Source organism: Cupressus sempervirens, chromosome 4 (assembly GCF_028749045.1).
Source record: "Cupressus sempervirens isolate cs-2001-9-10 chromosome 4, ASM2874904v1, whole genome shotgun sequence".
Classification (NCBI taxonomy): Eukaryota; Viridiplantae; Streptophyta; class Pinopsida; order Cupressales; family Cupressaceae; genus Cupressus; species Cupressus sempervirens.
In genome coordinates, this window is record NC_143121.1 from 337,772,818 (window position 1) to 337,798,905 (window position 26,088).

Consider the following 26,088-nt stretch of genomic DNA (forward strand, 5'->3'; position numbering starts at 1 on the left):
TGTTTTACCTTATCAAAAACAAGGAATCTCCACTTACCCTCTTATGTTATTTCACATGCAAATCTTGTTTCAAATCATCTTCCTTTTTACTTAACTTGCTAATTAAAGGATACCTTGTACTAATTAGAGGAACTACAATTGCATGTTCTAAATATATCTATATATACATATTTATACTTCTCATCATATTAATTAATATTTTTACATATCCCCATTGACATATTACTCCTCGATGTTATACTTTATTTTCACAAATGAATCATAATTATAAATTACTTAATATATGCTACGTTTATTGGTTATAGTTTGCGGAAAAGATTAAGTGTGTGTGTGTGTGTGTGTGTGTGTCTGTATGTATGCATGTATGTATGTATGTATGTATGTAATAATTCACATTGCCTCTTAAACTTTAGCATATTATTTATTAAAAAAAAAGCAAAATAATTATAATATAAGGGTGATATCCAACACATTCCCTAAACCCAAGATTTAATTATATTCCTACTAACTATTATTTATGTGTTCTCGATATTAACTGAAACCCAAAGGTGTTTTCAAATTAAACCTACCTAATACAACATAACTACTCATTACTAACAACCATCTTAATACTAACTTTATTTAAGTGCATTTTATTTTACTTAACCATATTATAAATCCCTACTCCCTAACTGACCACTTGCACATGAAACCTATAAACTAATCTATCCACAAAACATCACTAACGACCCCACTAAATAGAGTAACCTACTAACTATCCTACTTAACTCCCCCAAATCTACCTCTATCTCATCCTAAGACTATATCCCCCTTCTCAAGGTGCCTACTCACCTAGGGTAGCGCATTCCCTATTACCAAGGATGAAGGCACTCAAAGGTGAGTCTTCTAACTTTGTCAGAGCAAAGGCAGCTTGTATTTCATGTTATATGCGCCCAAAGAAGGATATGAAGTGCTTAGGGAGGGTGGGATCCACGGTCTGCACATGTTTTAAAGCATTGACTTCCCTCCTCTTTGGAAGATAGGCCCAATCTTTCATTCTTAGTTAAATCATATTTTATTGGGTGATGAATATAGGGTGGTTGGCTAGGTAAGAATCTTGTTGGGATGTCTTTGTTTTGTTTAGTGTGTAATGTCCTTAGTGATTGAGAGGTCCTTTCTAGGGTGGTCTTAATCCACTTCTCTTTATTATGTATCATATATGTATATATATTTATTTTTAATTATCACAATATATATATATATATATGTTTTCCTTTGAATGTGACTTGTGTACCAAACTTGGGTCAGACTCATGATGGCTAGTTCTCCTTCTTATTTATTTATTTATTGTTTTCTTCTAACCAATCCTTTTAGTTTATTGCCTCTATATATACACATGATTCTAAGGGATATTCCCTAGATTATTTTAATGGTCTATATTAGATGATGGAAATATTTCCAGCTCTCCATACAAATTCCAAAGAGCAAAAGTGCATCTATAGCCTACTCTCTCTTAGGAATTTTTAAACTATTACATATGGAGACTTATATTCTTCTATGACATCAAGGTTGTTTGTTTGGAGGTAAATCAACGTAATTTCTTACATCTATGTAGCCTAGAGATTCATTGGTTCAGAATACTCAAAATTTACACATTGCCTATATTTCATTAATCAACTATAAATCTTCTAAAGGATATATACACTCTCAAATGAGATTATTTATTATATTTTTCAAGCATGTTGAATCACTATCTATGCATACATATGAACTATTCAAAACTAGATATTTTCCATTGCATCAAAATGCAATGAACCCTCTCCAAACTACATTAAATAGACATTCCAATATTCCTCTCACATTGAGAATTCCATAGGGTTTAGTTATTGATTGAATACAACATCAAGGCAAGGACAAGGAGCTAAACTACATAACTTCTATGAAATGATCTTTTTTTTCTTACTCAACTATGATAAGAACACAATCTTTCTCTTGTAAAGACAACTATATGCAAAATCTCAAGTTTTGCTTTGCACATTTACAACAATGTACAATAGGAAGTAAATCCCCTTTCACAGTTCAACAACACAATAATGGAAACTTAATATCACAATACATTATGAGATGACATAGAAAAGATTTATCTCTTCACAAACCCCTGGTTCTTCAACATTGCCAAAGGGTGAAACCCTAATCTCTTCAAAAGAATCCATCTTCACAAACCTACAAACAACACAAAAACTAGGAACCATGGAGGCTCACCTCCCATCCTATAGGCTTCTATGAAGCCACCCACCGAGCAGGGGAAACAAAGCCCAAACGGAATACACACATACAACATTTGCTAATGGAGGAAAACATATAGCACTACACATAACAATCCCTTCCAAGGTTTGCACATTGATTCACCATTGGAATCATTAATACATTGGGTGAAGGTGGGCTCTTCAAGGGGAGATTTGCAATGTCAATACAATTTCACACACATTAAATTTCACCATGCCTCTACAAGACTTGCATCATACATACTTTTCTTCACAATTTCCACTTATCACCCCCAAATTATAATATCAGGACAATGGCTTCAATGGAGCCCATACTACATTGTCAAGCCCAACTAACCCCTTCACCCAAGACTTCTCTGCCCTCCCAAGGGTGAGTGTAGCCTTCACACCCATTAACAAATTCAACATTCAAACAAAACAAGGAACTCAAGGAAAAAAACCAAGAAAATGCATGCAACACAATGCAAAATTACAATTATAATACATGATCCCATAACAACATTCCTTACTTGCAGATTCATTATGCAATGCTAAAACAAAATGGTCATGGTTTGAGCACCAACCTTGGTCCAAGCTAAAGGAAATGATAGTTGATGAAGAGCTCCCTTAGCCTCCCTCCCAAACTCTAACGGTCTCTAAACTTAGAGAGTGGGTGAACACCCCACTAGTCTGTCCAAGACTCTCTGAAAAGGCCTTCCCACTAATTATTTGTGAGGCCTCGCCCCGACCCTTCATAGCCTTAATTGTTATTTTATCATTTTGACACTCACGACTCGAGATGTCGAGACATTATCTGATACTTAGAACACATTATATTATTTCATCTTGTGTGATGTTATTTTCAGATATTTGATATCTGTCATTTAATGCTTTATGTATATGTATGTTGATGAATTAAGTAAAATGTAGGATTAACACATTAATTTTGGAATCTTTATGATGAAGGATATAAGTAGGATGCAAGAAACCTTGATTGATGTATGTTTCAATTTATGTGAATTTCTGATACGTATATATGTGCATGTGATTTTCAGGACTACTGATGTGTGCAATGAGTGTGCAGATATTTTAGCCGAGGAAACCAACGGAGGGACAGAACTGATCTCTATGTGTTAATTTTGAAAACCTTGTCATTCGTAATTCAAGTATTGTACTATGAGATGTATGTATTTTATTTCTGTGTTCAGTGAATGTTAATGTTCGTAACTATGTTCTTTTAGTGTCGCTTGACACTCGTAAATTGTTTATGTTCTTCAGTGTGCTGATTAGGATTAGTTGTGTAACCTTTGGACCCAAGTTGGTTTAGTTGGTGTCAGTTTGCTAATTGGGTTCTTAATCGAGGTTAGTCATCCCTTAATCCAGATTAGTGCTTATTTGCAATGTTAGAGTAGTTAGAAGGTCCTATTTTATTCCTAGATTTTGTTTGGCTCTAAACCTTTTTCCTAAGGCTTAAATCATGAAATAATTATACCCAAAGGGTATGAGTATGGGTTAGGGGTCTTTTCCAACCCCTAAGCCCCTTTTATTGTCTTTTGAGGCCACTCAAAAAGTCTCATTTTTCCTTTGTGCGAAAATTGCAAGTGGTTATCTTGAGTCACCTCACCTCACCTCCACTTAGTGTTTAACCATAGTGTGGGTTGAGTTAGGAGTTTCTAGAATTGCTAGTGGGTGTAAGTAGTTATTGCTCCTTTTGGTGGTTGAGTTTGAGGCTTATTTAGAGGCCCTTCTTGGACTAGTAGAGGTTGTTACCCAATCTCTACATTTAGAGAGGAGTTCTTGAAGATTGAGGCAAGGAAAGGGAAGCTCTACTCAAACTTGTTCATTGCCATTACCTTTTTGTGAAGGTTGGAATTCTCATCTCCCTTGTTCAGATTTTATTCTTGTTTCATGCTTATGCTACCTTGTTGTTGTTTCAATGTTTGTATGTTTGTGGGTATGTTGGGAAGCTTTGAAAACCATGTTATTTTTGGATGATTTCCTTTCATGTTATGTTTGCAATTTTGAGATTTTTCTTGCATGGGTGTTTTGGTATTACTCACCCTTGGAGAGGGCAGAAGTGACCAATTTTGGGAAAGGTCTGTTTAGTCGGACTCCAACCAGTGTAGAGTCTCTTCTCAGGATCAGAAGAGGGAGAAAGGGTAGGGTGTTATGGGCCCCTACCTGTCAGCACAAACCTTGTATGATTATGGTATGTTGAAATGGAAGAACGGAAGTTCTTGGTATATAACCCCGATTGGGCATCTGTTGGTGTCGTGCTTGACTTCTCCTGGTTAGAAGAATCCACCTTTCCCTAGTGTTGATTCATTGTGAATCCCTTTGTGTAAACCATGTATGAATATGTATGTTTGATTGTCTCTTGGGTATGTTTGGTTGTCACTCAATCAGATTCTGTTCCCTCCAAGGTACTAGAAATATGATGCAGAAATTGTTATGAATCCCTTGATGAGGGTCATGAAGAAAATCCAATTAAAATTGTTGTAATTTAGGATTGAAATCCTATGTAAGTTGTATTTCAAACTTTGTTGGATTGGCAACGAAGCCGAGTTTTCTTCCTGATTCTTTCTCGGCTGAGCCCTTGAATCAGGTTGTTAATAAAATAAGTGATTGAGTAATTTTTGCTTCTCTTGGAGTTTTCGTATTTTATTTCGTCATATGAATGTATATCAAAGATAAGATGAAATGAGGATGTTCAATTATGCAAGTTTTCAATTTGTAAATGTATGGTATCTCCTTTGAGTTTGATATGATTTAGTTCATGATTGATTGTGTTGGAAGTAAATTTGCAAGAACTTTATGTGTTAGATACTCCCTTCAAATGAATAGAACATCATCATCCTGATCTCCTTATTTTCTCAATTGCCTTAAGACTAGTTTAGTCACTATGTTATTCAATTTGTGCTCCATCAGTTATAATAGATAGTTAAATGAATATGTAGATGATTGTTCCTTGTAATGTGGGTATCATTGAAATGCATAGCATTTGGGGTTCATGAAAATTATTAACCAGGAACTCATAAGAGGTTTAAGTAGATTTTGATGATCTTGCAATAGTTGTTTTGTTGAGTATGTTGTATAATAAGATGATTAGTTAATATCATTAATCATTAGAACACCAACCCTTTAAGACTCCATAGTAAGACTCAAACCAATCAAGTAAGTTTCAAAATGCATGTAAAAAGGCATGTAGTAGCACATTATCATTCTGGAAATTGTATGGCAAATACAAAATTTAGTTGATACTATTACAGACTAATAAAATAATAGACCCTCAATGAAATAAAAACCAATACTTTATAAAAATCTTAATATCCAAGCTACTAATGTCTTTTCTTACCATATAAACTTTATGCATTAATTCCTTGCATCCACTTGACGCCAGCTCGTAGGAAGGTTATGATTAACCTTTTTGGTAATGGAGAAGACGTCAGTCTTGGGTGATGTCACCCTATACACCACTTTTTGACTTGTGCAGGGGTCGATTTTCTCTTTTGGGAAAGCGCTGAGTTCTTTGTTTTATGTTGGAAGCTTTTTGTGGGTTTAACGTGGGTAGTTGGGAATGGGGTCTTGTCTCATTTATGAGTTATTGCCTTTTCCCATTGGTCGCCCTTAACCTCTGCTGTGGTCAGCGCTTGGAATGCGCACGGGATTTGAGTGGTTGACGTGACTTGGAGGGAGTAAGGTAGGATGTGAGGGGGAATAGAGTAGGATTTAGGTGTTAGTATAGGTATGTTATGTTAGGTTAGTAATTTGTTTTCATTTTAAATTAAGTTTGGTTAGTGTGTGTTAGTAATTTTAGTTATTAGTGAGTTTTTATAGTTAGTTTAATATTAAATTTAGATTTGTGTTAGATATTTATTTTGTTTTAGTATGAGTAGTGTTAAGTTAGTCTCTAGTTTAGTAGTATGTTAAAATGTAATTTAGTTTAGTATAATTAGTTATAGTAATTTTTTTGTTACATTTTTTTTATTAGTATTGATAGTAGTTTGTTATTAAGAGTTAGTTAGTCATAAATTTGTTTAAGTGTAGACTTATTTAGTATAGTTTTAATTAATTTAGTTGTTTAATTATTTTAGAAAGTTCTAATTTAATGTTTAATTAAATTTAGTTAACGTTATGAGTTAGTAAGTATTTTATTTAAGTTATTTAGATTTTCATTTTGTTTTGTCAAGTTAGTTATTCATTGTGATGTTTAATTGTTATTTGTTTAAAGTTAATTGTTTTAAATTTTAACATATATATTTAGTCAAGGTTGTTTTAGTTAATATTTACTATTAAGTTAGTTTTAAATTTTATTAGTTAGAATTGTGTAAGTTTGTGATGATAGTTAAATTAATATAGTTCTAAGTTAGTCTTATATTGATAATAAAATTTAAATTTTGAGTATTAAGAAGTTTTAATTTTTAAGGTTAATTGGCTATTTAAATTAAGTTTAAATGTAGATTTTATTTGATTAGATATTTTCAGATTAATCTAAACCCGAACTCTTTTAGGATGTTATTTAAATAACTTTCATATCTTGTTGTGAAGTTAATAAAATAACGTGATTTATGTCGATAACATTTTAAGAATGTAAGCTCAAATCTTAACGATGTATTCCTCCACAAGTTTATAAACTTAAGATGAAATGTAAAGCACCTTTATTTAAACTGTGATCACAACCTTATCGAACCTAGAGCTTTTTAATTATGAATTTTTGAAAGAAAAAAAAAACATTGTGTGTGTTTGCCCCAGGGTTTGGGCATGACATTATTTTAGCAAAAACACCAAGCCACTTCCTCTTACAAACTTGTCTCCCCCTAAGTTTGTTATTTTTGACTTAGTGGAAACATGGGAAAGAGCTCATGTGACAACTCCATTTTCGAATTGATGGAAGAAGGCATTGGTTAAGGGGCCCCCCCTAGGCTACCTAGGCATCAACATGGTCAAAATTAGGTCCCTAACATGTTACACTATCATATGGGTAGCTTATTTTCACACAAAAGGCACTTTGGGACCACCTAATGACCCTTCAAAACCCTAGTCAAGTCTAATTTCGAATTTCCTTTGATTGTGAGCCATCCTATCCATTGTCAAATGAGTTTACTTAGTCATTAAAAAGATAATTAGTTTTAGGGTAAAATGCTATTCTAAACCAGTGGAATCACTAATGCTATTTTTTTCAAACTTTTTGCTATTCTACACTAGTGGAAGGTCTAATAGCATATGACATGTTTTTTGAGCTCCAATGTCTCATTGTATAACTATTTCTGTGAGAAGCTTTGTATATGCCCCTACGGTAAAATCATTGCGATTTTCTTAGTCTAACAAACACATCAACATTTGTTGATATGTTTCAAAGCTTCTCTCATCTTTTGAAGCATACTTTGTAATATATTTGGTAATTGCATGTTTGCAAAGAACATGTTGTCAATCTATATTTGCCCTCCATAGTTGCAAGATGTGTCAATTATGTGTTACTCTATCATCATTTCTTGCTGACTCAAACAAAAATACACCCAATCTTATATCATCATAGAACCAAGACCCTCTCAAATTCTCAGGCCAATGAGCATTATACATACATAAGAGAGATTAAAAGAATTATAACATTTTATTATCTTATTTAAATACTTAATTTAAATTGACATAAAATTCTAAATTCATAAAAATATTTACCTACAAACTATTATGCATCTCTTTTTACATAAGGATGCACCCTACTTACAGATAGTGTGTCTTTCGACACAGTTCAATATCTCTTCACAAACCATATCAATATCCATATGTGCTAGTTATACATTATTTTTTGGGACATGAATGTTGAACAAAATGTTGAAAAGCCTAAAAATAATTGTAGATACTATAGTTTGTTATTAACAAAATATGACATTAATACAATCTTTAAGTGCTATAGCATAATGAGGTATGTAATCATATAACTTGAAACATACTCGTATATTTCTTTGGTGTGGTTCGTGTCTAAGATTTTATGCATAATGGAATGAATATATCATTCCAAAAATTTCCTCTCCTACTCATTTGACCAATCAATAGTGTTCGTGTTCAGTGCTCTTTCCAACCATATAAATTCATGCACATGAGGTGAACCCATGTGTCGCCACTCATATCTACACCAAAATTCTTTGACTTTCATACCTTTTTGAAGTATTTCATTTCTAAACATTGTATATCTTAGATACATGTAATGTGTGACAATATGAGAGTAGTCAATGACATTTTGTACTCTTCATTTTTAGCCTCTCGTGGGTCACTGCATGTCTACTGCACTTTATGTGAGAAAATTGTTGCAATACCAAGTTGGTGAAGCAAGTCTATCAATTTACCTTTACATTTAGCCCAATACATGTGCACCCCTCACACTTGTTCCAAACCTCACCAAGCTATCGACAACTTATTACATCGCATATTTTACATATGTTCACATAACTCATTCATTGTAATTGGCAAATATGGAAAAGCTCTTTTTACAAATACAGCTAATGAACTTTGTACATGATGACTCATTATTATGTTCATCATAAAACATTTGAGCCTTGGATATTTACCAAAACAATAATATCTATACAACAAAAAAATGTTTAACAAACTCATGAATCTAAACTCACCACATTCTTGGCTTTAATCAGTCACATCTTCCATTACAAAATAATGTTGGAAAAGTCGTATATATTAATCTCAACGTCACATATTCATTGATAGGAGATGCATCTATAGGCGATCATTTAATTAATTGAGATGAAACTGAATCTGAATGGTTAACTCATGCATGAATTAATTTCATCTCTTTGAACATTGGGTCGTCTAAAGGTCATAAATTTAATATGCACAATTATATTACATTCACCTGTCTCCATGAGTGGACTAACAAAAATAAACTCATTTGCATATAATCAAATTCTATGTGCATTGTCTCCAACCTATTAAAAATGTTCTCGTCAAAAAAATTGTCAAGTCATTGAGAGAAATTTCATCGATATTAACGTTTGTATAAAAGGGGTCATGTTCTACTTTGTACCTCAATATTTTATACACGTGCTCCCTATTTACATTAAAGTCATAATAAATGTCACGATCCCATCTACGAACAATAACTATCGGTAACTTGTCAATCGTATGTGACATAACTTTGGATACTTCTTCTACATGTTGGAGAAAAGATTTAGTGTCTCTTGTACTTGTATTGACCACCAGTTGTGTAACTTAAGTATAGGACTAACGCATGCAATCAATAATCTCTTCAACTTCAATACAATTTGCAAGTACTTGTGATTGAAAACTAGGATCTTTATTGTTTAAAGAGTAAAACTTATGAATATCTCTCTTTTGTTGACACCAATTGCATATAGGGCCTTCAGAATTATAATTTACTTTCATAGCAAGATATGATTCTTGATGGACATGACACATTCAGAATCTTCAAACTATTTATTTGATGCCTAAATTACATCTAAAATCTCTTGAATTCAGTCTGAGGAATACAATTTGGGTTTGGCATGTTTTGCATAATTTCTACAACATCAACGTTCATTCTCACAACATTTGCATTTTGTGATGTTCCAAATACTCGTACTGAGGTTAATTTTTCATTTTCAACATCTAACTAAAAATTTGCATTTGATGGTTGGTTGTACCTTTCAGTTGGTTGGGCATCATCTACATGACTTTGGTGTCGTTCTTCATTTTGAAAGTGTTTTTGAGTATTTTGATGACATCTATTTATTTCTTCATTTATGTCATCTTTGTGTTGAATTTCCAATTCTTGCAATGTTTGTTCATCTCTTTTTCTAACACACCGCTCTCTATCAACTTTGTTACACCTTGTCCTTTATCCTTATCTCTAACTTTATGTCATATGTTCTTGTTGACATTTAGGATAGTCTCTTTGATATTGTCCATTATATTTTGTTTGGTATTCTCTTCTTTGCTCTTTCAATTGAAAGTTCAACATTGGTCTCGTCATAACTAATTATACGAAAATAGAGTGAAGTTAGAAAAATAAATTAAGAAAATAATATTTTTAAATAGGTTAAATAAATGTATATATTCATGTAGGTAGTGTATTCATTTTGAAATATATATTTAAATAATATAAATTATTGTATTTATTTGTTGAAGATAACACATATTTATGCAAATAATTAAATACAATGAGAGAAAAATATTTAAAAACTAACTCTTAATGTACAAAAAAAAGAGTATTTCAAAATTGTAACAACCTGAAATAAACTTCTATTTTTATGGACAAGTACATATTGGTAAAATTCATAAAGCATTCTCTCATTTATAATCCAAAATTAAAGACACCCAAAAATGATATGCCCCTTTGAAAGTTAATGCATATAAAAACAAAAAAAGTTAAATGAATCAATCTCATTGTCTAGCGCTCCAATGCCCTTTTATCCAATTCAACCCTAAACACAAGTTGGAACGTAAATATGGCTTAAAAGTCTTTGTATCAGGAAAATAGAATTTTAGAAAGAAATCTCAACTCAATGGTGTTTCAAATTTAGCTTCTATTATTCCTCGCCACCAACAATCATTATATCTTACTTTGACTAAGTACGACTGAATTGAGAAGTTTTTTTTTTACAGTTTTTTTTCCTAATACAAAGACTCTCAAGCCATATTCAAATTCCACTTTGTGTGCAGGGATGGACTAGATAGAAAGGCAATGGAACAGTAGACAATGACATTGATTAATTCTTAACTCTTTATTTTTACATGGATTACCTTTTAAAAGAGCATTTCATTTTTGGGTATCAGTAATTTGTACTATTAATGAGAGAACATTTTTTGGATTTTATCAAATATGTAATTGTTCTCTATATACATAAATGTGTAGTACCTTCAACAAAGAAATACAATTATTTATATTATTTAAGTATATATTCTAAAATCAATACACTGCCTAGCTACATACATACATACTACATTTAACTTAATTTATTTTTTAAATAACATAATACGCATGAACCTACGTTGAAGCAGTTGTTGCTCCTATTTGCAAGAGCAACATCTTGTGTTCGATTCTTGAAATTGGAGATTAAATAAACATAATATTTAAAAAAAAATACAATACATTAATTAAGAAAACTATCTTCTTCATTTGTTTTTCTCACTTCACTCTATTTTCATTTAATTAGCTATGGTAAGACCAAGTTTGTACTTTCAATCAGATGAGTAGAAAAGAGAATATTAAAGATAATATGATAGACAATATCAAAGAGATTATCGCAAAAATCAACAAGAATGGATGACAAAAGGTCAAACACAAGAACAAAGGACAAGCCATAAAAAAAGTTGAAGAAAGGTGCATTAAAAGAAGTGATAAACAAATAGCAAAAGTTGAAAAATTCAACATTCATATGGCAGAAATAAAGAAAGAAATAGACAACTTTAAAATAGTCAAGAACTTTTTCAAGATAAAAAAAGATATGAATGTCATGTAGATAATGCCCAACCAACTAAAGCTACAACCGACCATTTAATGCAAATATTCAATTGGATGGTGAAAATGCAAATATTCAATTGAATGTTGAAAATGCAAATATTCAATTGGATGTTGAAAATGCAAATTCTACCTTAGTACAATGAGTTTCTAAAACACACCGAGCAAATGTTCTGTTGCGAAACTACACAAAAACACGTCAAACCTAAATAGTATCTTGAGACTAAATTTAGGACATTTTAGATGCAGTTTAGGCATCAAATAGATAGTTGGAGGACTCTGAATGTGTCATGTTTATCAAGAATCATATTTTGCTACGAAAGTAAATCATGCTTTTGAAGGTCTCATATGCAACAAATATCAACAAGAGAGAGGTATTCAGAGGTTCTCCGCATTAAATAATATGTACCCTAGGTCTCAACTACAAGTGCTTGCAAATTTGACTCAAGTTAGAGAGATGTTGATTATACGTGTTAGTCTTATACTTCAAGTTACACATGCAACTAGTGGTCAACACAAGTGCAAGAGATGCATTATAACTTTATCCCAACATGTCTAAGTATCCAAAGTTTTCGCACAAACGATTGACAAGCTGTCAATAATTAATATCCTTAGATGGAATCAAGGTGGCATTTGTTATAACTTAACTGTAAATAAAGAGTGTGTGTACAATTTTTTGAGGTACAAAATAGAACATAAACACTTTTACGTAGATGTTAGATTCAATGAAGTTGCTCTCAATTACTTGTCACAAAATTCTGATGAGAACATTTTAATAGATTGAAGACAATGCACACGGAATTTGTTTCTATTGCACGAGGTCATTTTTGTCGGTTCACTCATAAGAATAGATGAATGTAATATAATTGAGCATATTACATCTATGGTCTATAGATCACTCAATGCTTGAAGAGAAATGTAATTAATTTATGCATGGGTTAACAATCCTAATGCAATTTCATCTTAGTAAATTGAACGACCAACTATAGGTGTATCTTCTATCAATGAATATGTGACATATTGTTGCATATGACTTTTTCAACATTCTTTCTTAATGGAAGATGTGACTAGTTAGAGCCAAGAATAAGATGAGTTCATCTTCATGAGTTTGTTAAGCATATAGATCATCATTTTGGTAAACACGTAAGGTTTGGATATTTTATGATGAACATGATAATGAGTCATCATGCACAAAGTTCATCAGTTGTATTTGGAAAATCATTTTTCCAAGATTTTACAATTACAATCAACGAGTTACATGAACATATGAAAAATATTCCACATAATAATTTGGTCGATAGGTTGATGTAGTTGGAATGGTCGACAGGTTGATGTAGTTGGAACAAGTCTAAGGGGCATACAATCATATTGGACTAAATGTCAACGTGAATTGATAGATTTGCTTAACCAGTTTGGGACTCTATTTTTTCTCACATTAAGTGTAGTAGACATGCAATAGCATGATTTACATGTGTTAGTGTCAGGAATACTGCCAAGTGATCCACAGGATCCTCAAAAATCAAGAAAACAAAATGTCATTGACTACCCTCATATTGTCATACATTAGATGTTACTAAGGCATGTAATGTTTAACAAAAAAATATTTCAAAATAATACAAAAGCCAAAAACTTTTGGTGTAGATATGAGTGACAACACAAATATCTATCTCATGTACATGGATTCATATGGTTGGAAGGAGTACCAAACATGGACACTATTGATTGGTCAAACAACCTAAAGAGGAAAAATACATAAAGTTATTTCATTCCATTATTCATGCATGAAATCCTAGACATGACCTACACCAAATAAATATATAGGTATGTTTCAAGTGATATAATCAAATACCTCACTATGTCATGATGCTTAAAGGATTTTTTAATATCATATTTTATCACTAACAAACTATAATATCCACAATTATTTTTAGGCTTTTCAACATTTTGGTCAACATCTATGTCTCAAAAATGTTGCACATATAGCACAAATGGATATTGATCAAGACTATGAAGAGATATTGAATTATGTCAGAAAACAACATTGTCTGTAAGGAGGGTGCATGCTTACATAAAAAGAGAAAGAATGTTTTCTAGATAATTATTTTATGAATGTAGAATTTTATGTCAATTTAGTATATCAAGTATTTAGATAAGTTAATAAAAGATATAATTGTGTTTATCTCTCTTAGGTATAATGCTTGTTGGCTAGTGAATTTGGGTGGGTCTAGGTTATATAAATATACAGAATTGAGTGAAAATATTTGATCCAGTAAGAAATGATGATAGAGTTAACACACATAATCAACATATTTTGCAACTGTCAAAGGCAAATATAAATTGACAACATGTTCTTTCTAAACATGTAGTTATCAAATATATTGTAAAATGTGCTTCAAAAACTAAGAGAAACTCTAAAGCATATCAACAAATGTTGATGTGTTTGTCAAACTAAGAAAATCTTGATCATTTTGCTGCAAGAAATACAGAATGTTTCTCATAGAAATAATTATAGAAAGAGACATTGGAACTCAGAAAATATGTCATTTATTGTTAGAGATTTCACTAGTGGAGAGTAGCAGAAAGTTTGTTAATCTAAATGTTTCACGCGAAATTTTCAAACCTATAACAACCAATGTAGAGCATAATGAGGAAGAGCATACAAAGTCTTTTATAGAGGGTTATCAAACAAGACCCCCTTTGTATGGAACGTATAACATTAATTGGTACAACAAGATCTTGGATATACAATCCTAAGAAAAAGGAGATTAAAAATGGGGGCCGAGAGAAATAGAGGCAATAGTAAGAGTTTTCCCTAGGTTTATATCTATTCCTTTGTGGGATTTGAACAAATGGATTTAATTTTGTCTATCAGAATCTTATAGTAGTCAACTATGAGTCATTCCATTATACTCCTTGACTAGTGCAGAGAGTTGAACCAACAGAAAATGATGAACCTGCAAGTGATTCAAATGTAGAAGATATTGTACATGCTCAAGAAAATACCATAGAGCATGAATAGGAAAGCATATCCGGGCTACATCATGGCCAACACATGTAGATTTCTAAAATAGACATGTTGGGAAGAAGAAATATTGATAGGAATATAAACTAGTGTACTGAATATCAAAGCAAAAATAATAATTTTGTGACTAGCTATCAACTTCATTAGTAAAATGAAGAAACATGGATATTTAATTTATGATGACATTCTAGAATGCATCGACTTTTCAACTCTTAGTGGCAAGCAACAAAAGAACATTAACATTATTATGTTACAATACCATAAAGATCAAATGGGAAATCCTCTAATTTATGATAATCCAAGGAATAGCAGGAACGAAAAATTCTTATCTAATTGGTCCCATCAGTCGATCTCTTCAAATGACTGCAATGCCAACTCCTCTACTTCTATTACTTGCACCAACTAGAGTCACAACTTTTAATATAGGAACTTCCACAATTTATTCGAAGTTATGAACACTAATTAAAAAATTTAGTCAACTAAAAGGGACACGACGTACAAGTTTTCAAAAAGAGATGGATCACATCAAATATATTTGATTGATTAAATGAGCTTCATTGGCCAAAACTTCTTGGAAAATATAAATTGTCTTAAGACAAGCATTCCCACAAACTACTGACATAAGGTTTATATATAAAGTTGGTTTTGTTGTTAAATGTATTATTTTTCTGAACTAATATTTAGTATTAGGACTCATATGTTATATGACGAAATGGTTTGTAAGTAATTATTCTTTCTTTCTTTTAGGTGTATATATTATTTTGCTTGGTGATCTTGGTCAATTACCTTCAATTAATGATAAAATAGTATACGTTAGTCAAAGGCAAGCAAAATTGTTGTGGCAAGAATTCATAACAGTGATTATATTAGATAAATATTCAGGCAAGATGGTCAAAACAAGGAACCACGAAGATTTAGTGAGCTTCTAACAAACTTGAGATATGCAAATTCAAAGATAGATGATTGGAACTTACTTATGATGAGGACTCTTGGAAGAATGGATGTTGCAACCATTGTTGAGTTCTACAAAACAGTGCATTTGTTCTCTACCAATGATAACGTCTACAATCATAAGACGATCTTTGAGGTATCATGTTGCATGTAGTCTTGCAATTAAGACAAAGAATTGTAACATAGTTGAAGATGGTTCAAGTGACGAATTTGATTTAGCGTTATTAATTAGTAAAGATTCAAGGATGATGTTTACTAAAAATCTTTGGATAGAAGTTGACCTTCTCAATGGAGTTTTCAAATATATCTAAAGTATTGTGTATAGACCAGGAAGCAGTTTACATTAAACACCAGCATATGTCACACTTGAATTTGGTAATTATTCGAGAATACCATTTGATGACCACTATCCAAAAGTAGTTCCAATAGCATCGTTACAAAGAAGCGGAACCTTCCAACTAACATTAAGGTTGGAATGGGCATTGACAATTCATAAATCTAAGAGACTAACTCTTGTGAAAGTCACAATTGATATAGGCTCAAAGGAAAGAGTTAGATTAACATTTGTGGCAATTTCTTGTTGAAAGTCTTCAAAAGGCTTGAGAATAATGCCACAATATATATATGACCGCCATGAAAAAATGAAAAGTGGAAACAACTTTCAAATAGAAAGGCAAAAGAAATAAGACTAAGAAATCTTGAAAGATAATGATGTATTTACAAATTACTTTTTAAAAATGCATCATTAATTATTATTCTATTTTACATCAAAATTACGCTTTATTACTTTGAACCAATACATTACTACTAGATATTTGAAAATTGTGTTCACTTATTCTCCAATATCTATGAATGATCATAATAATGTGATGTTTTCATACCCAAAATTTCATTGCAAATTTTAATGCAATATTGCGTTTACATTTATTTTCTCCACACTTCATTATAGATTTCAAATTTATATCCCTTCAATTAAGTATACCTTTATTGTTATTCTTTGTTTTCTGCTGATGTTTTTAAAATTGCTTTCAACAAATTTTTTCAGTTATGGTAGTCTTTGATAGAGAGTCAAATTGGCATGAGCCCAGCTACTTATGTAGGCTCAAATCATTTGTTTTAGACAGAATTTGACAAGTCCGCACGAATAATTAAAGAGTCTTGTACAAATATAATCAAAGCTCTCGAGAACGCGACTTTGTCAATTCATGATGAAGAAGAACTAGAGATAATTCAAATGAAAGATGCTACGAGATTTGTGTGTGACACGTTTGCTAAAGTAGATGTGTTTCCATCCATGATCAAAGAAGTCTACGATGATCATTGTACGGAAAAAATTGCAATACCATTTTAATCTCTAGAGAATATGTGATGTACTCACACCACTATGGAGAAATGTTCTCCATATAGTGGATTCATATTTTTCAAATTTTACTTATTACTTCATTGAATAATTATACTGGGAGATATAGTTCTCTTTTCATCTATGTAAGAGAATAATAGCATCTGATTTCACTATTCAACTAATGTTTATTTCACTTATACTTGCAAACATTCAGAACATGTTATCTTGAACTTTGTGTTTGTGATATCAAAGCATTTGCATGACATGTCACTAATATATTGGGCATTAAATTATGTATGAAATTAATATGCTAATTCTAACTATAAACCTAATACAAAGCATAACATTCATTTTTAGTATAACCATTACATTAATAGCATTAAGTAACCCTTCATGCTACATTTTCACACTAACCATAATTTGCACTACCCAATGCTCTAATTATAAACCTAACTAAGAAAATCATAACACTACTTAAGGAACATCATAATCCTTCTATTGATTTATTATGCTAAGAGGTATTACAATGGGAGCAAGGTATCCCAGCATGAGAATTTCTTGATGGAATAAGTTGTGTAATCCTAACTCTTTCTGTAACTACACTAGTAAATAGCAATAGTCCTAAGCCTAACACTTATCATGAGTCTTCCCTAACCTAAACCCTAACCCTAATTGTAATCCTATATATAACCCTAATCCTAATCCTAACTCTAACTATAACCATATCGATAACAAAAACTATATATATATATATATCTTTACTCCTATTCCTAACTCGGCCAAACAATTGAAAGCCTTTTTCGTAACGCATATAGAATGCCATGTTGGTTTTCTAAGGATCACTTGCAAATGTAAAAGCACTGCCTTCTTGGTATGTGTGTTCCAAGTGTAGCGATCTCTCTTATATTGGATGAGATATGGATAGACATGTCCCTTTAAGGGACATATCTATGCATTAATATTTAATTAATATAATAGCAAATGAATTTCTCATATATTTAATAATATAATTACATCTCACACTTATATATATGTGCACTATAATTTATCCAACTAAAGCTATCAAACATCAACATGACCAACTATAAAAATAACTCCTTAACCTAAACCTAATTATAAGCCTAAACCCTACCTTATGTAACTTTTCCACTAACTATAACTCTAAGCCTAACCCTAACCCTAACCATAACCTTAATTATATCCCTATATGTAACTCTAACACTAGTCCTAACCCTAACCCTAATCATAAGCCAAACCCCTACCTTGTCATAACATTGCCACTAATTGTAACTCTAAAGATAACCCTAACCCTAATAATAACTCTACACCTAACCATAACCCTAATTGTAACTCTAAACCTAACCCTAAACCTAATTGTAACTCTAAACTTAACCCTAACCCTAATTGTGACTCTAAACCTAACCCTTACCTAATTGTAACTCTAACCTAATCTAACCCTACATGTAAGCATGTCTAGGTATCCTTAACTCTAACTCTAACCATAGTCCTACTTCAATCCCTAACCTTAGCAGTGATTATGAGTATATACCTAACTGTTATAGGGTGCCTATTATAACAACAAATATAATTTGAAACCCTAACCCTAACTCAACTCCTACGTGTAAACCTAATTGGAATTTTAAACTTGTAGCTTTAAAAATACACGAAAGAATCTTATCCTAAGTGTGCCCTTACTATAACTATGAACCTAATCATAATATTATGCATAACCCTTCACTTATTGTAAGTTTGACCCTAACTTTCATGCTAGCCCTACTCTTAATCAAACTATAATTGTAACTCTATTTGTTGTTACTTTAAACAAAAGCATTACTGTAATCGTGATTCTAATCCAAACCCTAATCCTACCTATATCTATATCCATAACCCTAATCCTAAGCCTAACATTAATCCTTATCATAACCTTAACCCTAGCCCTAACCATATTCCTAATGCTAAGTCTAACTATAACCCTACATCTAACCCTAAGCAAAACCCTAATCCTAAATATATATATCTATCATCATAACAACAATCTTATTGTATGCCTTGCTCTAACACTAATTCAAACCAATCACCCTATGGCTTAACCTAAGTATAACTGTAACCCTAACCATATTCTTGATGCTAAGTCTAACTATAAACTTAAGTAAAACCCTAATCCTAAATAAAAATCTAAGTATCATCATAACAATTACCTTATTGTATGCCTCAGTCTAACCCTAAATCTAGCTAGGCACCCTATTGCTAAACCTAAGTCCAATAGTTACCCTAACCATATTCCTTCAACTCTCTTGTAGTCCAAATGATGGATTAGAGATGATGATCTAAAGCGTTGATGCCAAAAACTCTTAACACAAAAATTTCCATAAACTGTAGCTTACTTTATTTATATACCTTATTTACAAATATCTATAAGTAATTATAAATATTTATACACATTAATATACTTACACATTTATACTCATCTATAAATTAATTTTAAAAGATGTACATATTTATAAATATTTATACACAAACATTTATACTAAATTTGAAATCGAACATTTTTCTAAAATTCCATTGTTTAATTTATTTAGATCCTACTTGCTTCAAACTCATGACACATATATTAACATGTACATTTACAGATAGATGCATATATGCATACATATGCTTCCATCTATGCATGCATTCATTAGTATATACATTTGTGTATACATGCATCCATTATACATACATCAATGCATATGCTTCCATGCATGCATTCATGCACATCAATGCATATGCTTTCATTCATGCATGATTTCATTATACATATATGTATGTATACATGTATTCTAGGATACATGCATGCATCCACTAGTACATATGTACATGCATTCATGCATGCATCTGTATATACATTCCTTCATCCATGAATATTTTTCTTGACCTACAACCTCATGCATACATTTGTTCATTTGCAATACTTGTTTTATATGTATACTTTCAATTTTAACAATTTGTTATAACAAGTTAGTCAAACTTGTTACATTTGAACAACTTGTTGATTTGTTTTTAAAAAATTAGAAAAAAAATTTACCAAAAAAAAATGAATAAACAATAATTGTTTATCAACCTTACCTTTCTAGCATTCACAGTACTAACTCTATACACACACACACACACACACACAGTTGATGAACACACACGATTGATGAACTATAGTGCCCAATGCACCTACTATTATTCCAAACCCAAACAACTCGATGAAATGGTTTTTAAGATGAACTTGTTATACAATTGGATTATTATGTAATCAATGCAGCCATTGCTTCAGATCTTGCTCCTCTACACTTTCTAGCCCCATATATCCATACATTCATGCATAAATTCACACATGCATCCATATACATTATTGCATGTATATATGCATACATATATCTATTCATACATGATACACATACATTATGCACATCCATCTATATACATTCATATACATCTATGCATTAGATGCCTATACAAATGCATATATATAGGCACACACACGATACATACCTACCTACTTGTACACACTCACATCCATACACAGACAAAATTAATGTCAAAAAATCATAATGCACGAACAAACATACCAAGCATGTCAAATGAGTTTGACACAACCTCCAAACAAAAGTCATACACAACCCAAAGATTTATATGTCATCAATGCCTCCAAACCCATCCATTCCTATATGGCACTTCACTCCATTTAAAATCTGTAGAAGAACCAATATTACTCAATTGTCCTACAAACAAGCACATCATGACGTTTGATGTAGCCTTCATAAGTCATCACTACCTCCAAAATTCATTCTGTAGAATAATCAAGACCACTCAATTGTGATGCAAACAAGCACACCAAGCACATCATAAAGTTTGATATAGCCTTCAAATAAAATCATAAACTCAATTGATTATCATCTTTATATTGCAAACAAAACTCATTAATACAAATACATTTTTTCATTAGAGACTCCATGTAAATGTCATACAACCATTATGTAGAACAAAAGAGTCTAATACTTCATCATATTGGTTCAGAGGGAGTCTGATACTTCATGAGAGGCAACCTTGTACAAGGAGGTCAAAAGGTTGATATCAGATTCAAAGGGGGTTATGGGAGAGAAGTTTGAATGGAAATTCCTTGTCGTGCTTTCTTCTCTGTGAGAGAGAAGTTTGAGGTGAAACCCCTTGTTCTACCCTCTAGGAGTAGCTATGGTGGATCCACCCTCTGACATGGTTCGTGGTGGATATCATGTGAGTCACTACATGATTCTATTGGAAAACATCATGAGAGGTGACGATCTTTCATCGATGTTTGTTTATGGTCGTTATTGCAAGGTGACGATCTTAACAATGACTTGACTTGTCATGATGGACTACATTAAGTTGTTGTCCCGAAGGTCTTGATGGACTACATTAAGTTGTTGTCCCAGAGATCATGATAGCTTACTTGTTATTCTGATGTACTACATTCTGTTGTTTTGTAGATCAAATAACACGTATCCCACATGGTGTTTACACCATATGCAGATATTCTCTTGGTAGGTAACATGGACTTGATGCCAGTACACATACCAAGAAAATATAGGTATGACAAATATCATATGGTTTATATTCCTTTGTTGAATCATACTTTTGATGATATTGAAAGATAACATCTAATTTGGAGGGTATGAATTGATATCTTTAAATATGTCATTTCAAAGAGCATCATTTTGAGATAATATTTCTCTATGTGCATGAGAGCATAATGTGGTCTATAACTATCCTCCCTAGCTTAGAGGGAGTGTAATGTTGTAGCTTCAATTGGATTGAATTCATCTAGAGATAATCCTTCTATGGTTATTGGTTAAACAATATTGCAATTAGTTAATCATCAAATGGGAAAATTCACATATATCTACTTCTATATGTGTCTGTGTGTTTGTGTGTGTTTGTGTTTGTGTGTGTGGTTGTATATTGTTGTTAATATATTGTCTAATGGTTATTAACTTGCGAATTACCATAGAGACATATCTCTTATACTCATTTATATACATTCAAATATGCACTTGGAACACATAGAAATAATGAGAACTGTTATTACGTTTGCAGAGATCCTTTCCCTCAACATTTGAAAAGTCGACATGTTATAAAGGGTAAGATTTGGCAAATTGTGAACATTGACAAATCAAAATCAAAATTGAGCAAAAAATGCATGTACTTGCCCAAGTGCATGGTGATTCCCACTTTGCTTTACATGTATTGTCTAAGTCCATGTCAATTTCCACTTCAGTTTGCATGCACACTAGATGCACTAGCCAAAGTCACCCTTGACTTCCACTGCATGTTGGTTGCACCTTGCCTAAGTCAACATTAAATTCCACTGTACATTGGTTGGACCTTGCCTAAGTTGCCCTTGATTTCCACCAAGCGCTTGTGTAATTTTGTGTAAGTCACGTGTGGTTTCCACTTCATGCATAGAGGTTTTGCCTAAGAGGGTAGTGGTTTCCACCTATTCATTAATGGTTTCACCACTCTCTAGTAGTTTCCACTTAACATTTGATGGCTTTGCCTAAGTATATGGTGCTTTCCACTTTTGGGATTGTAATCTTTGCCTAAGTCACTTGTGGTTCACTTATCATTTGATGGTTTTGGCTAAGTAGGTAGTGGTTTCCACTCCAAGATTAATAAACAATCAATCACGAAACCACCCAACCTCTCCTCGAGTTTAGTGAAACGTTTTGAAATCTTGAAATTTATTGGGATATTGTGAAACATCCTCAAATTTCAATGGTCCAAATTGCAAAAACTTGTATAAAATGTTTTTTTTAATTAGGAGAGAGAAAATGAGAAAAAGGCAAAAAATAAAAATAACTTTAAATGGGTTTTGAATTGAGATGAGATTGAAATTTACCTCAATTTCACAAAACAAGAATTGATTTAAATTATGGATTAATTCATTCATACAATGTTGCATTGAGTTTATCCAAATGGTGCATCGATTTTAACAAATGGGCAATTGAAATTAGTGAACAATAAAACATAAATAGCAATAAATTTATTCAAGGAGTATTTTAATTTAAATAATTAGCATCTATCTTAAATAACAAAAATAACAATTTCTTAGATGATGTTGATTATTATTGGTTGCAAATAAATTTAAACACAAGATGAGATGAGATTTGCATTACCTAATTGAAGTATTTTAATGGAAATTAAAAATAGAAACTCTGTGATAGTTTTCTAATTCATATTGAAATTATCATTTAAAATTTTACAATTGTTTACAAGTGGTTGTTTGCCTTGTGGGATAAGGAATGATGAGGTGGCATCCATATCCTCGACCAATGACAATGTATCAAGTGTCTTAATGGAAGAAATTGACTATATTATCAAAAGAGAGAGGGACAAAATAAATAATATTTTCAAAGATGGCTTTTTTTCTAATTGGTTCTTAGTTGAATTTGAATTTTCTCATTGGTTTACTAGATGGTGGCTTCTTCTGCAAGTGCTCTCTTCTCATTGGCCCATTTTTTGGTCCATCTTATCTTGAGTGGTTATGCCTAATCTATTTTCCTATTGGCCCAAGAAGGCAATACAATTTTCTAATTGGCCCACATGGTGAGTGGTTAAATGTAATTGGGCGAGCATTTAATAGTTGTAGTAAGTGGTTATGTGGATTACTCATGGCCTTTAATTTCAAATTAATATTGGTCATTCATTATAATTGAGCTCCATTTATTAAGGTTTTCTCATTTAGGGAATAATGTTGCAGAATTATTGTCAAAGTACTACCTAAAATGCTCTTTACTCAGTGTTGGTCTTCATGATGATGTATATGATCATTTTTGGAATATTGCATGGTTCTTTGCATCTCTTGCTTAGCTTAAGATTTCATTTCATGTTGTTTAGAAGTAGTTTAGTTGGATGAAGTAATTGGAGATGTTATTCACTTCACTCAAGCAAATCCGAGCCACTAGCCCCTAGTTGATGGTAGGAGTGCCTTGTGTGGTAACTCAATGATTAAAAGCTCTTAAGCTCAATTGATATTTAATCTTTCGTTTACATCCATTTGATAGGATTGGCGAGGGGATATCGATTTGAAAACTATTTGAGTACTCCTTAGAAGCTTGCATAGGTGGGTGAAATCATTGATTAAGCTACATCTATTAGAGTACATGTCATCTGGATAATTCCTTGCATTAATAGTTAGAGGTAGATAGAAGTCAGTTTAAGTTTTGAGTCGAAGAGAGATTTGAAAAAACAGGTTATATTTTTAATGCACATTGTGAAGCCAAATCATTAGAAGTGCAAGCGATTGATTTCCATTGAATGAATAGCATAAGTCCCCTAAGTGATTACCAGCAAATCGCATCATTTAATTGAGCAAGTGCCAACACTTAAAGGAACCTTAAAGGCATTTCATGATCTTATGTTGCAAACTTAACATGAAAGATGACCTTATATCAAGAGAGGATTGAGTGTTTGATGTTTCATCTCGAAACATTGAGTATTTGATCCTGCATGTTATAGTGGAACAAAACTCACACCAACACTAATGTATCAAATTATGATGTGATCAAATATATAATTAGTAAAGGCTACTATTATGGACAGACTCATGACTGCCATGTATAGTAAAGAAAAGGGAAAGACAATGGTGTAGTCTAAAAATATTGGGAAGCATTGTTATTGTGTTCAAATAAAAGTGGTACATGAATATCTACCATTTGTGTACATTATTGCCAAATCAGTAACAGTAGTATTCGAGGCTTGCGATTCATCAAACAAAAGAAGGATATAGACAATTCTAATTGTTGAAGATGGTAGCAGTGATAGAGATCTTCTAATCATAAATGTACCTGTTGTTGTTCTTCATTCATTTGCATTAGCTGATGTTGTTCATGTTCTCTTGGTGGCAAACAAAAGAAGGATATAGACAGTTCTAAGTGTTGAAGATGGTAGCAATGATAGAGATCTTCTAATCATACATGTACCAGTTGTTGTTCTTCATTCATTTGCATGGGCTCATATTGTTCATGTTCTCTTGGTGGCACGGTTTGCTTCCAAGCCTTTACTGATTACCTCTTGTCTCCTATATGCTATCGTGTTCATATGTCATTTTGATTACTCCTAGCATTGTTTATATTATGTGTATACTTCTTATTGGTTTGAAATTGTTATCCTACTTGGCATCCTAGTAAGTTGTATTCTAAATGTTTATACTGGCAATCTCATATAGTTGTCAGTAGTAGTCCTTATTCAAATCGTCGGTTTTATAGAAGACAGCATTCATAGCTAATCGCCTTCAATGTTTGTGCATATTCACCTTCAATGTCCATGGATATTCACCATCAGCATTTGTTGGGTCGTGGCATGACGACTATTCATCTTCAGCCTTACATTAATATTTTTCTTTGATATACTCATTTGTGTAGCTACCAAATGGTAGAGAGTGTACATGCATATACAAAGCTTCAGCGAACAATGGAGATATATTATTGTGTGTCATTACATGTGAATGCAATTCTACGCTGTGGCACTTCTATGTAATTAGCAGTTCCATATTGTGGCGGCCCATATATTGTGTGTTGTCGAGATTGGTATGATTGTGTACATTTACAGTGTATATTATGTGGCATTAAGATTGGCATGATCATGAGTACATTTACAGTTTGCAAAAGTTGAACATGTTGTGGGTGCATTTAGCGCATCTGTGTGTTGTGAATAAATATATTGATCGTTATGATAGTTGTGTATTGGAGATTTGTTTTTACAAGGAGAGATTTTGTAATTGGCTTGAAGATCTTAATAAAAGATTGATATTTGGTGGGATGGGTTGTTTCCCTCATTGAGGAGGGTTTTTCCCAGGGTTGGTGTTCCTTGTAATATTGTTTTTAGTATCTCAGTTATTGCAATTTATATATACTTCTGGTTGTAAACTTAACACCAAGGACTAATGAATCAAGGTATAGCAAATAACAGCGGATGAGGCTTTCCAAGTGATGACAACAATGATAAAAAGTATAAAGGCACAGTCATGGAAAGAGAAGATCAGACATGTGAAACAATA

The 26,088-nt window shown here is 32.2% G+C and overlaps 1 long non-coding RNA gene across 2 annotated transcripts in view; it reads right to left on the bottom strand.

Moving 5' to 3' along the window:
• Positions 1-26,088, bottom strand: part of LOC149561403 (uncharacterized) — a 114,887-nt gene that overhangs the window by 83,624 nt on the left and 5,175 nt on the right. The window contains exon 4 of one of the 2 annotated variants that reach the window (XR_016363434.1): positions 14,219-14,666. The exons of the other annotated variant lie outside the window; for it this stretch is intronic. This is a non-coding gene — a long non-coding RNA (uncharacterized LOC149561403). Of the gene's footprint in view, positions 1-14,218; positions 14,667-26,088 lie in introns of those variants that run through there. 2 annotated transcript variants of the gene reach the window in all.